This window comes from Triticum urartu, chromosome 3A, assembly GCF_056163025.1.
Source record: "Triticum urartu cultivar PI428250 chromosome 3A, HENAU_Tu73, whole genome shotgun sequence".
NCBI classification, from domain to species: Eukaryota; Viridiplantae; Streptophyta; class Magnoliopsida; order Poales; family Poaceae; genus Triticum; species Triticum urartu.
In genome coordinates, this window is record NC_141875.1 from 46,962,401 (window position 1) to 46,974,817 (window position 12,417).

At 53.7% G+C, this 12,417-nt stretch overlaps 1 pseudogene; it reads left to right on the forward strand.

Annotated features, from left to right (window-relative positions):
• The window catches only part of LOC147978395 (uncharacterized), a 48,664-nt pseudogene that overhangs the window by 27,333 nt on the left and 8,914 nt on the right, over window positions 1–12,417 (forward strand).

Consider the following 12,417-nt stretch of genomic DNA (forward strand, 5'->3'; position numbering starts at 1 on the left):
TCCCCAAAAGGGAGCGGAAGCGCGCGTTAAGGGACGTATACGCGGTAGAGCCAGGCGCCCCAAAGTTCAACCCATGGTCCTCCTGCCCGATCACCTTTGATCGAAGGGACCATCCCACTAGCATCCATCATGGCGGATTCGCCGCATTGGTTCTAGACCCAATTATTGACGGATTTCATCTCACTAGAGTCCTTATGGACGGTGGCAGCAGCCTGAACCTGCTTTACCAGGATACAGTGCGGAAAATGGGCATAGATCCCTCAAGGATTAAGCCCACCAAAACGACCTTTAAAGGCATAATACCAGGTGTAGAGGCCAACTGTACAGGCTCAGTCACACTTGAAGTGGTCTTCGGATCTCCGGATAATTTCCGAAGTGAGGAGTTAATCTTCGACATAGTCCCGTTTCGCAGTGGTTATCACGCACTGCTCGGGCGAACCGCATTCGCTAAGTTCAATGCGGTACCGCATTACGCATACCTTAAGCTCAAGATGCCAGGCCCTCGAGGAGTAATTACAGTCAATGGGAACACCGAACGCTCCCTCCGAACGGAGGAGCACACGGCGGCCCTTGCAGCGGAAGTACAAAGCAGCCTCTCCAGGCAGTTCTCCAGTCCGGCCACTAAACGACCGGACACCGTCAAGCGCGCCCGGAGTAACCTACAACAAGACCGCCTGGCACGATCCGAGCAGGCGTAGCAATGCGGCCCCAACCCCAACCCTCGCAAAAAAGCGACGCCAGTACTTCGCGTACATAACTACACTCTAGAGATACCATGGGCACAGGGGGAGGGGCACCATCACGGCACGCCCAAAACACGGCTTAAACCGTCCAAGGGGCTGCTGACTTTTTAATCTTCTTTTACTTTCAGGACTCCATCCTTCGGAAGGCCTGTTCGGCAGTTCAATTGCCGCACAAACGATGCAAGAACCAGGGAAGCAGACAAGCCACGCCGCATTACGGAACTCCCAGGTGGTCTCTATCACGAGCAGTATACCCGTTCCGCATACTATTCCGCAGCTTGCCCTTGGAACGGGCATGTTAACTAGTCCAACCTTCCACTTATCGCATTACTTGTACCGTTCTGCCTTAATCGCACCCCTTTTTAAATAAACAATGCATAGCTTTCGTCTATTTTTGCATTACCTTTTTTCTTTATATATGTTCCTTAACGACATGTTGCACCCGTACACGTTGGTACGGCCAAAATATGCCAGGGGCTTTAGTACCCCTCATTATGGTGTGCGAAGTCCGAACACTTTAACAAGTGCGGCACCCTGAACTTATAGCATTATATGCATCGGCTCCGAATCATGTCTTGGGTCAATAGTTGGGTTTGCCCGGCTCCTATGTTTTGGTGCCTTACGTTCTGCTATATCGGCTAAGGTAGCACTAGGAGAACCACTGCGATTGTGCCCCAGTTGAGCTGGGTCGAGCACCTCAGTGGAGAAAGCTAAAACTGATCGTCATGATGAAGCGAGAGCTGGTCGCTGTTCGAGAGGTTTTTTCGAGTCCCTAAAGACTTATGCCGCTTAGGGCGAGGAGTCGGCTCTGTCCGGCCAAGGCGTGGATAGCGCCCCGAACTCGGTCTTCCGAATACCAGGGGCTTCGCCGAAATTTAAAATTATAGAATTCTATGTCTAAGTGAGAGTGTTCACGCATTATAGTCCGATTGCCTTGTTCGTTGGGCTGAGCGCCTCCCTCAAAGGACCCAAACATGGGAAAAAGAGCGCTCGGGTTTATCCCCGAACACCCTAGCACTAGCGGCACGGGGGCAGAAGCCGACGACTCGCCATCTCTCAGAATTGATAAACAGCCGCACAGGAGGTAATATATTAAATTCCAACAGCATTGCTTAGCGCATATAAACAAGCTTTCAGCGCACAGGACAAAACGAGCAAGTTTCACTCAAAAATTACATCCCTAGAACATTCATCCGCCATAAGGCAGGCACCGTTCAGAACATCCTTATAGTAATTCTCGGGCTTGCGATGCTCTTTCCCCGGCGGTGGCCTGTCCTTCACAAGCTTCTCAGCATCCAGCTTGCCCCAGTGCACCTTAGCACGGGCAAGGGCCCTACGGGCACCCTCAATGCAGAAGGAGCGCTTGATGACTTCGAGCCTTGGACAGACCTCCACCAGCCGCCGCACCAGCCCGAAATAGCTCCCAGGCAGAGCCCCTCCAGGCCACAGCCGAACAATGAGGCCCTTGTTCGGCCGCCTTGTGGAGCTCGACCAGTTGCTTCAGCTGGTCGCTCAGGGACACGGGGTGTCCTGCCTTAGCGTACTGAGACCAGAACACCTTCTCCGTCGAGCTGCCCTCCTCGGCTCGATAGAATGCGGCGGCATCGGACACACTCCGGGGAAGTTCTACGAACGCTCCTGGAGAGCTCTGGATTCGGGTAAGTAACAAGTAACTCACGTTTATGTGTTTGCTTTGCATAAAGAATGCCTTACCCGCCGCTATCTTCTTCACCTCATCCAACTCCTGGAGGGTCTTCTGGGATTCGGCCTTGGCAGACTTGGCATTTTCAATAGCCACCGTGAGCTCGGACGCTCGCGTCTTCGAGTCAAGCTCCAAACTCTCATGTTTTTCCACGAGAGCCTGGAGCTCTTGCCGCACCTTGCCAACCTCGGCCTCATACTTCTCCCACTCGGTGCGCTCCGAGGCCGCCCTCTTCTCAGCCTCGACCAGCGCTTGCTTAAGGGTCGCCACTTCAGACGTGGCCCCTACAATAGCCACGATAATCCTGTCATTTTTTGCAATTGCACCTTTTTATATATATATTTAAACAAGGTATTTCTTACCTTCATTGTCCTCGAGCTGCTTCTTGGCACGCCCGAGCTCTTGCTCGGACCGCTCGAGGTTCTGCTTTAGCGTGTCTGCTTCCGCAGTCAGTGCGGCGGACGCAAGCAGAGAAGCCTGCATACGCATATTGACTCCTTTTTGTTAGACTCCTGCGAATTTTATTTGATCCTCTATTCGGCTTTTCTTCCCGAACGCCAAACAGAGCATCAGGGGCTATTGTCTATGCGGTAATATTATTTACACATTTTTTACTTACCTCAAAGCCTGTTAAAAGGCTAGTACAAGCTTCAGTCAGTCTGCTCTTGGCGGACTGAACCTTCTGGATCACCGCACTCATAATAGTGTGGTGCCCCTCGTCAATGAAGGCGCCTTGGAGCGCCTCCAACAGATTGTCCGACGCCTCCGGTTGGACGGGGGTCGCCGGCACAGTGGGCTGGCTCCTCTTGGAAGGAGGTCGCTCACCGGACTCTGGAACCTTTGAAGGTTCCGGAGCAGTGTCCGGCCTAGAGCCGGACTTGGAGCCCTGGGGGGTTTCATCCCCTTTACTCCTGGAGTCCGGGAGGTCGCCTTGCGGCGCCTCCAGGACCACCTCCTCCCGGCTTGGAACCTGTTGGGACAACACTTCGGTGTCGTCCGTAGGGCGGGGGGAGGAAGACGTCAGAAGCGAGTTCACATCCGACGAGTCCAGTGAGCCGCTCGACGACGCGTCGAGCCGGTCTTTGGGTGGGCTGCATAAACATATTCGACATAAGGGAAAGCTGTGCAGTAAACGAATACTATGAATTACTCTGGTATGCAGATACTTACGATTTGGCCAGGGGCTTGACCCTGGGCGCCCACTCCTCTCCGCCGTCGTCGGCGTCGGTGGAATAGTCTGGAGGAAGGGTTTTCCCCTTCTTGGATTCGTCGGATGATGAATCCGACACCTCCGGGCGTCGGGCACTCTTTCGAGTCCCCGTGGCCTTCTTCTTGACCTTCTTCTCCGGCACCACATAGGGTGCCGGAACCAGCAGCCTCGCCAAGCGAGCGTCCGCTGGGCCTTCGGGCAAAGGAGTCGGACAGTTGATCTGTCCGGACGTCACCTACCAATCCTGTCAAAGGAAAGGGAGCTTAGATCCCGCATGGAGTCAAACTATGAAAAACTAATACCCTGTAAAAGGAAAAAACAGCTTACCGCAAGAGCGTGACACTGCGCACTGAATCCGCGATCCTCAGTAGCGGATGCGGGAGCCTCAGCGCCCTTGAAAAGCACCTTCCAGGCATCTTCGTACATCGTGTCGAAGAGCCTGCTCAGAGTTTGGTGTCACGCCGGGTCGAACTCCCACAAGTTCAAAGCCCATTGTTGGCACGGGAGGATCAAGCGGGTGAGCATAACCTGGACTATGTTGACAAGTTTGAGCTTCTTGTCCACCAGGGTTTTGACGCATATTTGGATTCCGGTTAGCTCTCCTTTTTTACCCCACGACAGGCCCGTCTCCTTCCAGGAGGTGAGCCGCGTAGGGGGTCCGGATCGAAACTCGGGGGGTGCGACCCATTCGGTGTCGCGCGGCTCGGTGATGTAAAACCACCCCGATTGCCACCCCTTCAGGGTCTCCACAAAGGAGCCCTCGAGCCATAGGACATTGGCCATCTTGCCCACCATGGAGCCTCCGCACTCCACCTGGTTGCCGCGCACCACCTTCGGCTTGACGTTGAAAGTCTTGAGCCATAGGCCGAAATGGGGGCGGATGCGGAGGAAAGCCTCGCACACGACGATAAACGCCGAGATATTGAGGACAAAGTTCGGGGCCAGATCATGGAAATCCAGGCCGTAGTAGAACATGAGCCCCCGGACAAATGGGTGGAGAGGGAAGCCCAGTCCGCGGAGGAAGTGGGGGAGGAACACCACCCTCTCATGGGGCCTAGGGGTGGGGATGAGCTGCCCCTTTTCGGGAAGCTGGTACGCGATGTCGTTAGACAGGTATCCGGCCTTCCTCAGCTTTTTGATGTGTCCCTCCGTGACGGAGGAGACCATCCACTTGCCTCCCGCTCCGGACATGGCTGGAGAAGGTTGAGGCGGGGAGTGCGGACTTGGGCGCTGGAGCTCGAGTGCGCAAGAATGGATAGGCGAAGGAGGAAGAAGGCGTAGGTGAAAAGGTGGATCCTTATCCCCTTATATGGGTGGACGCAACTACATGTCCCCACCAGCCTGGTAAAACTCGTTTATCTCCCAAGCACCGTAATCAATGGCGCGGTTGGGTTACCCACGCCTGTATTGATGAGAATCCCGGAATAGGGGGACACGATCTCTTCTTTAACAAGACGTGCCAAGGAAACCGTCTCGCATAACGCGCTGAGATGGGACAGTAAAACGGTTCGAATAAAAGCTTGGCCATGGTGTGATGTCACACTATGGAATACGTCAGCAGATTAGATTTGTGTAAATATTATTCTCTCTATGGCAATATGCGGAAACTTATTTTGCAGAGCCGGACACTATCTTTGTGTTCAAAATCTTCTATGAAGTACTTGGAGGAGGAACCCGCCTTGCAATGCCGAAGACAATATGCACGCCGGACTCGTCGTCATTAAAGCCTGGTGAGAGAGTCCTGGATTAGGGGGTGTTCGGGTAGCCGGACTATACCTTCAGCCGGACTCCAGGATTATGAAGATACAAGATTGAAGACTTCGTCCCGTGTCCGGATGGGACTTTCCTTGGCGTGGAGGGCAAGCTTGGCGATGCGGATATTCAAGATCTCCTACCATTGTAACCGACTCTATGTAACCCTAACCCTATCCGGTGTCTATATAAACTAGAGGGTTTAGTCCGTAGGACAACTTCATCAACTCCATAGACAACAATCATACCATAGGCTAGCTTCTAGGGTTTAGCCTCCTTGATCTCGTGGTAGATCTACTCTTGTACTACCCATATCATCAATATTAATCAAGCAGGACGTAGGGTTTTACCTCCATTAAGAGGGCCCGAACCTGGGTAAAACATCGTGTTCCCTGTCTCCTGTTACCATCCGGCCTAGACGCACAGTTCGGGACCCCCTACCCGAGATCCGCCGGTTTTGACACCGACATTGGTGCTTTCATTGAGAGTTCCTCTATGTCGTCGCCTTTAGGCTCGATGGCTCCTTTGATCATCAACAACGATGCGGTCCAGGGTGAGACCTTTCTCCCCGGACAGATCTTCGTCTTCGGTGGCTTCGCTCTGCGGGCCAATTCTCTTGGCCACTTGGAGCAGATCGAAAGCTACGCCCCTGTCCATCAAGTCAGGTTTGGAAGCTTAAACTACACGGCTGACATCCGCGGAGACTTGATCTTCGATGGGTTCGAGCCACAGCCAAGCGCGCCGCACTATCTCGAGGGGCATGATCTAGCTCTGCCTCCGGGTAGTGTTCTGGAGGCCGCACACGCATCGGTTCCGACCTCTAACTCGGAGCCTATTGCGCCAATGGAGGACGAGCGATTGGACGCCACCTCAGGGGCTGCGATCTTAAAGGCGATCGAGCCGAACACTAGCCCCGCCCTCTGCATGGTCCGTGACTCCGAGGATCCGGACTCCTCCCCGGATTCCGAACCCCCCGCGCCCCTGCCAATCGAATCCGATTGGGCGCCGATAATGGAGTTCACCGCCGCAGACATCTTTCAGCACTCGCCTTTTGGCATCATCCTGAATTCTCTTAAGTCTCTCTCTTTATCAGGAGAGCCCTGGCCGGATTACGGTCAGCAAGGATGGGATACGAACGATGAAGAAATTCAAAGCCCACCCACCACCCACTTTGTAGCCACTGTCGACGATTTAACCGACATGCTTGACTTCGGCTCCGAAGACATCGACGGTATGGACGACAATGTAGGAGACGAACAGGAGCCAGCACCTGTAGGGCGCTGGAAGGCCACCTCGTCATATGACATATATATGGTGGATACTCCGAAAGATGGAGATGGCGATGGAACAGTGGGGGAGGACACCCCCAAGAAACAGCCAAAGCGTCGGCGTCAGCGCCGCCGTTCTAAATCCCGCCAAAGCAAAAACGGTGATTCCGGCACGGGAGATAATACTACCCCGGACAGCGCCGAAGAACACCCGCCCCAGCAAGATTCGGCACAAGAAGATGGAGAAGCCAGCCCTCATGAGAGATCGGCAGACCAAGAGGTTGAGGATGATAACTATATGCCTCCCTCCGAAGACGAGGCAAGCCTCGATGACGACGAATTCGTCAAACCATCAGACCCCGCCGAACAAGAGCGTTTTAGACGCAGGCTTTTAGCCACGGCAAGCAGCCTCAAGAAAAAGCAGTAGCAGCTTAGAGCTGCCCAAGATTTGCTAGGTGACAGATGGACTAAAGTCCTTGCGGCCGAAGAGTATGAACTCGAACGCCCCTCCAAGAGTTACCCAAAGCGTAGGCCGCTACCCCAATCAGAGGAGGAAGCACCTACATCACCAGCGCATGACATGGCAGACCGGCCACCTCGCGACCGCGACAGAGAGGTCTCTCGACCCTCCACCCAAGCCATGCCCCGACGCCACTCAACTAAGGCACGAGAAAATGCGCCAGACCTGCGAGACGTACTGGAAGACAAAGCAAGACAAACAAGATCGATCTACGGATCACGCAGGCGCCCTACGGCACGTGACGATGATCGTTACTCCGGATACAACAAATCCGGCCAGGTCGAACACAACAGACATAGCTCTTCCGAGCTACGTCGTGATATAGCCCAGTACAGAGGCGCCGCACACCCGCTATGCTTCACGAATGAAGTAATGGAGCATAAAATCCCAGAGGGTTTCAAACCCATAAACATCGAATCATACGATGGCACAACAGACCCGACGGTATGGATCGAGGATTATCTCCTTCACATCCACATGGCACGCGGCGATGATCTACACGCCATCAAATACCTCCCGCTCAAACTTAAAAGACCGGCCTGGCATTGGCTTAACAGCTTGCCAGCAGACTCAATCGGTTCTTGGGAGGACCTGGAAGCCGCATTCCTCGACAACTTCCAGGGCACTTACGTGCGACCACCGGATGCCGACGACTTAAGCCACATAATTCAGCAGCCAGAGGAATCGGCCAGACAATTCTGGACACGGTTCCTAACAAAGAAAAACCAGATAGTCGACTGTCCGGATGCAGAGGCCCTAGCAGCCTTCAAGCATAACATTCGCGACGAGTGGCTTGCCCGGCACCTGGGACAGGAAAAGCCGAAATCTATGGCAGCCCTCACGACACTCATGACCCGCTTTTGTGCGGGAGAAGACAGCTGGCTAGCTCGTAGTAACAACTTATCAAAGAACCCTGGTAATTCGGATACCAAGGACAAAAGTGGCAGGACACATCGGAATAAGCAAAAACGCCGCGTTAGCAGCGACAGCAATGAAGACACGACAGTCAATGCCGGATTCAAAGGCTATAAATCCGGTCAGCGAAAAAAGCCATTCAAAAAGAATACTTAGGGCCCGTCAAGTTTGGACTGAATACTCGACCGCTTGTGCCAGATACATGGCACCCCCGAAAGGCCAGCCAATCACACTAACAGAGATTGTTGGGTGTTCAAGCAGGCAGGCAAGTTAAGAGCCAAACACAAAGACAAGGGGCTGCACAGCGACGACGAGGAGGAGCCCAAGCCGCCAAACAACAATGGACAGAAGGGCTTTCCCCACAAGTGCGGACGGTGAACATGATATACGCAACCCACATTCCCAAGAGGGAGCGGAAGCGTGCGTTACCGGACGTATACGCGATGGAGCCAGTCACCCCAAAGTTCAACCCATGGTCCTCCTGCCCGATCACTTTCGATCGAAGGGACCATCCCACTAGCATCCGTCATGGCGGCTTTGCCGCATTGGTTCTCGACCCAATCATCGACGGATTTCATCTCACAAGAGTCCTCATGGACGGCGGCAGTAGCCTGAACCTGCTTTATCAGGATACAGTGCGGAAAATGGGCATAGATCCCTCAAGGATTAAGCCCACAAAAACGACCTTTAAAGGCGTTATACCCGGTGTAGAAGCCAACTGTACAGGCTCAATAACACTTGACGTGGTCTTCGGATCCCCGGATAACTTCCAAAGCGAAGAGTTAATCTTCGATATAGTCCCATTTCCCAGTGGCTATCACGCCCTGCTCGGACGAACCACATTTGCAAAGTTCAATGCGGTGCCGCACTACGCATATCTCAAGCTCAAGATGCCAGGCCCTCGAGGAGTAATCACGGTCAACGGAAACACCGAACGCTCCCTCCGTACGGAGGAGCACACAGCGGCTCTCGCAGCGGAAGTGCAAAGTAGCCTCCTCAGGCAATTCTCTAGTCCGGCCATTAAAAAGCCAGACACTGCCAAGCACGCCCGGAGTAACCCACAGCTGAACCGCCTGGCACACTATGAGCAAGCGTAGCAATGCGGCCCCAACCCCAGCTCTCGCGACATAGCGAAACTAGTACCTCGCGTACATAACTACGCCCTTGAAATACCATGGGCACAAGGGAAGGGGCACAATAACGGCATGCCCAAAATACGGCTTAAAACGTACAAGGGGCTGCCGGATTCTCTTTTTTTAATTTTTTCTTACTTTCAGGACTCCATACTTTGGACGACCTGTTCGGCAATTTGACTGCCGCACAAACGATGCAAGATCCAGGGAGGTAGACAAGCCATGCCGCATTATGGAACTCCCAGGTGGTCTCTGTTACGAGCGGTATACCTATTTTAAATACAATTCCGCGGCCTGCCCCTGGTCAGGACATACCAAACAGTCCAATATATTTTGCTTACCGCACTGTTTGTATTGTTCGGCTTTGATAAATAGCCTCTCTATAAACAATGCATAGCTTCCTGTCTATTTTTTGCATTATCATCTTTTCATATATATGTGTTTATGAAATGTTTCACCCGTACACTGTGGTACAGCAAAATACGCCAGGGGCTTTAGTACCCATTAATATGACGTGAGAAGTCTGTACACTTTCACAAGTGCGGCACCCCGAACTTATAGCACTATATGCATCGGCTCCGAATCATGATTTGGGTCAATAGTTGGGTTTGCCCGGCTCCTATGTTTTGGTGCCTTACGTTCCGCTATATCGGCTAAGGTAGCACTAGGAGAACCACTGCGATTGTGCCCCGGTTGAGCTGGGCTAAGCACCTCAGTGGAGAAAGCTAAAACTGACTGTCATGATGTGGCGAGAGACCGGTCGCTGTTCTAGAGGTTTTTCGAGTCCCTAAAGGCTTATGCCGCTTCGAGCGAGGAGCTGGCTTTGTCCGGCCAAGGCGTGGATAGCGCCCCGAACTCGGTCTTCCGAACTAGGAGCTTCGCCGAAATTTAAAATTATAGAGTTCTATGGCTAAGTGAGAGTGTTCAAGCATTATAGTCTGATTGCCTGGTTCGTTGTGCTGAGCGCCTCCCTCGAAGGACCCAACTATGGGAAAAAGAGCGCTCAGGTTTATCCCGAACACCCCAGCACTAGTGGCACGGGGGCAGAAGCCAACGACTGGCCATCTCTCAATTTTTGATAAACGGCCGCACAGAAAGTAATATTTTAAATTCAATAAGCAGTGCTTAGCGCATATGAACAAGTTTTCAGCGCACAGGATAAACACGAGCGAGTTCACTCAAAAATTACATCCTTGCTACATTCATCCGCCACAAGCGAGCACCCGCAAGAACATCCTTATAGTAGTTCTCGGGCTTACGATGCTCCTTCCCCGGCGGTGGCCCATCCCTCACAAGCTTCTCACCGTCCAGCTTACCCCAGTGCACCTTTGCACGGGCAAGGTCCCTACGGGCACCTTCGATGCAGACGGAGCGCTTGATGACCTCGAGCCTTGGACAGGACTCCACCAGTCGCCGCACCAGCCCGAAGTAGCTCCCAGGCAGGGCCTCTCCGGGCCACAGCCGAACTATGAAGCCCTTCATGGCTTGTTCGGCCACCTTGTGGAGCTCGACCAGCTATTTCAGCTGGTCGCTTAAGGGCACAGGGTGTCCGGCCTCAGCATACTGAGACCAGAACACCTTCTCCGTCCAGCTGCCCTCTTCGGCTCGGTAGGATGCGGCGGCGTCGGATACGCTGCGGGGAAGATCTGCGAATGCCCCTGGAGAGCTCCGGATTTGGGTAAGTAACAAGTACTTTACTTTTATACTTCTGCTTTGCATAAAGAATGCCTTACCCGCCGCTATCTTTTTCATCTCCTCCAACTCTTGGAGGGCCTTTTGGGCTTCGGCCTTGGCGGACTTGGTAGTCTCAAGGGCCGCCGCGAGCTCGGACGCTTGCGTCTTGGACTCAAGCTCCAAACTCTCATGTTTTTTCTGGAGAGCCTGAAGCTCCTGCTGCACCTCGCCAACCTGGCCCTCAAGTTTCTCTCGCTCGGAGCACTCCGCGGCCGTTTTCTTTTCGGCCTCGGACAGCGCCTGCTTGAGGGTCGCCACCTCAGTCGTGGCCCCTACAATAAGCAGTACAATCCTGTTATTTTTTGCAATCAAGCCTTTCCATAGGCACTCTTTCTGTAAGGTATTTCTTACCTTCTTTCTCCTCGAGCTGCCGTTTGGCAAGGCCGAGCTCTTGCTCGGTCCGCTCGAGGCCCTGTTTCAGGGCACCCACCTCCGCAGTCAGCGCGGCGGTGGCTAGCAGCGAAGCCTGCATACGCATATTGACTCTTTATTGTTAGACTCCTGCGAAATTTAATAGATCCTCTATTCGGCTTTTCTTTCCGAACGCCAAACAGAGCATCAGGGGCTACTGTCTATGTGGTTATATCTTTACATATTTTTTACTTACCTCGAAGCCTGTAAGAAGGCTAGCGCAAGCTTCACTCAGTCCGCTCTTGGCGGACTGAACCTTCTGGATCACCGTACTCATAATAGTATGGTGCTCCTCGTCGATGGAGGTGCCGTCAAGCACCTCCAGCAGATTGTCCGGCACCTCCGGTTGGACAGAGGCTGCCGGCTCAGAAGGCTTACTCCTCTTGGAAGGAGTTCGCCTACCGCGGACCAGAACTGTTGTAGATTCCGGTGTGGTGTCCGGCTCAAAGCCGGACTTGGAGCCCTGGGGGGGCCTTGTCCCCTTCACTCCGGGAGTCTGGGAGGTTGCCTTGCGGCTCCTCCGGGACCACCTCCTCCTGCCCCGGAGCTCGTCGCGACGCCACTTCGGCGTCGTCCGCGGTGCGGGGGGAGACAGCGGGCGGAACTGAGTTCACGTCCGATGAATTCAGGGGGCCGCTCGACGACTCGTCGAGTCCGGTCCGGGGCGGGCTGCATAATTATATTCGACATTAGGGAAAGCTGTGCAACGAAGGAATGTCATGAGTTACTCTGATATCCGAACTTACAATTTCGCCGGATGCTTGGCCCTGTCTGGCCACTCCTCTTCGTCCTCTTCGGCGTCGGGAAGGTAGTCCGGCGGAGGGGTCTTCCTCTTCTTGGACCCTCCGGCCTCCCCCATTGGGGCGGCCTTCCTTTTCTTCCCATCCCCCGCTGGAGGGGGAGAGGTTTCTTCTTCCTCCTCCACGTTTTCACGGGAGGAGTGCGTCTCGGACTCGTCAGATGACGAGTCCGACACCACCATATTACGGGCACTCTTTCGAGTCCCCGTGGTCTTCTTCTTCTTGGCCT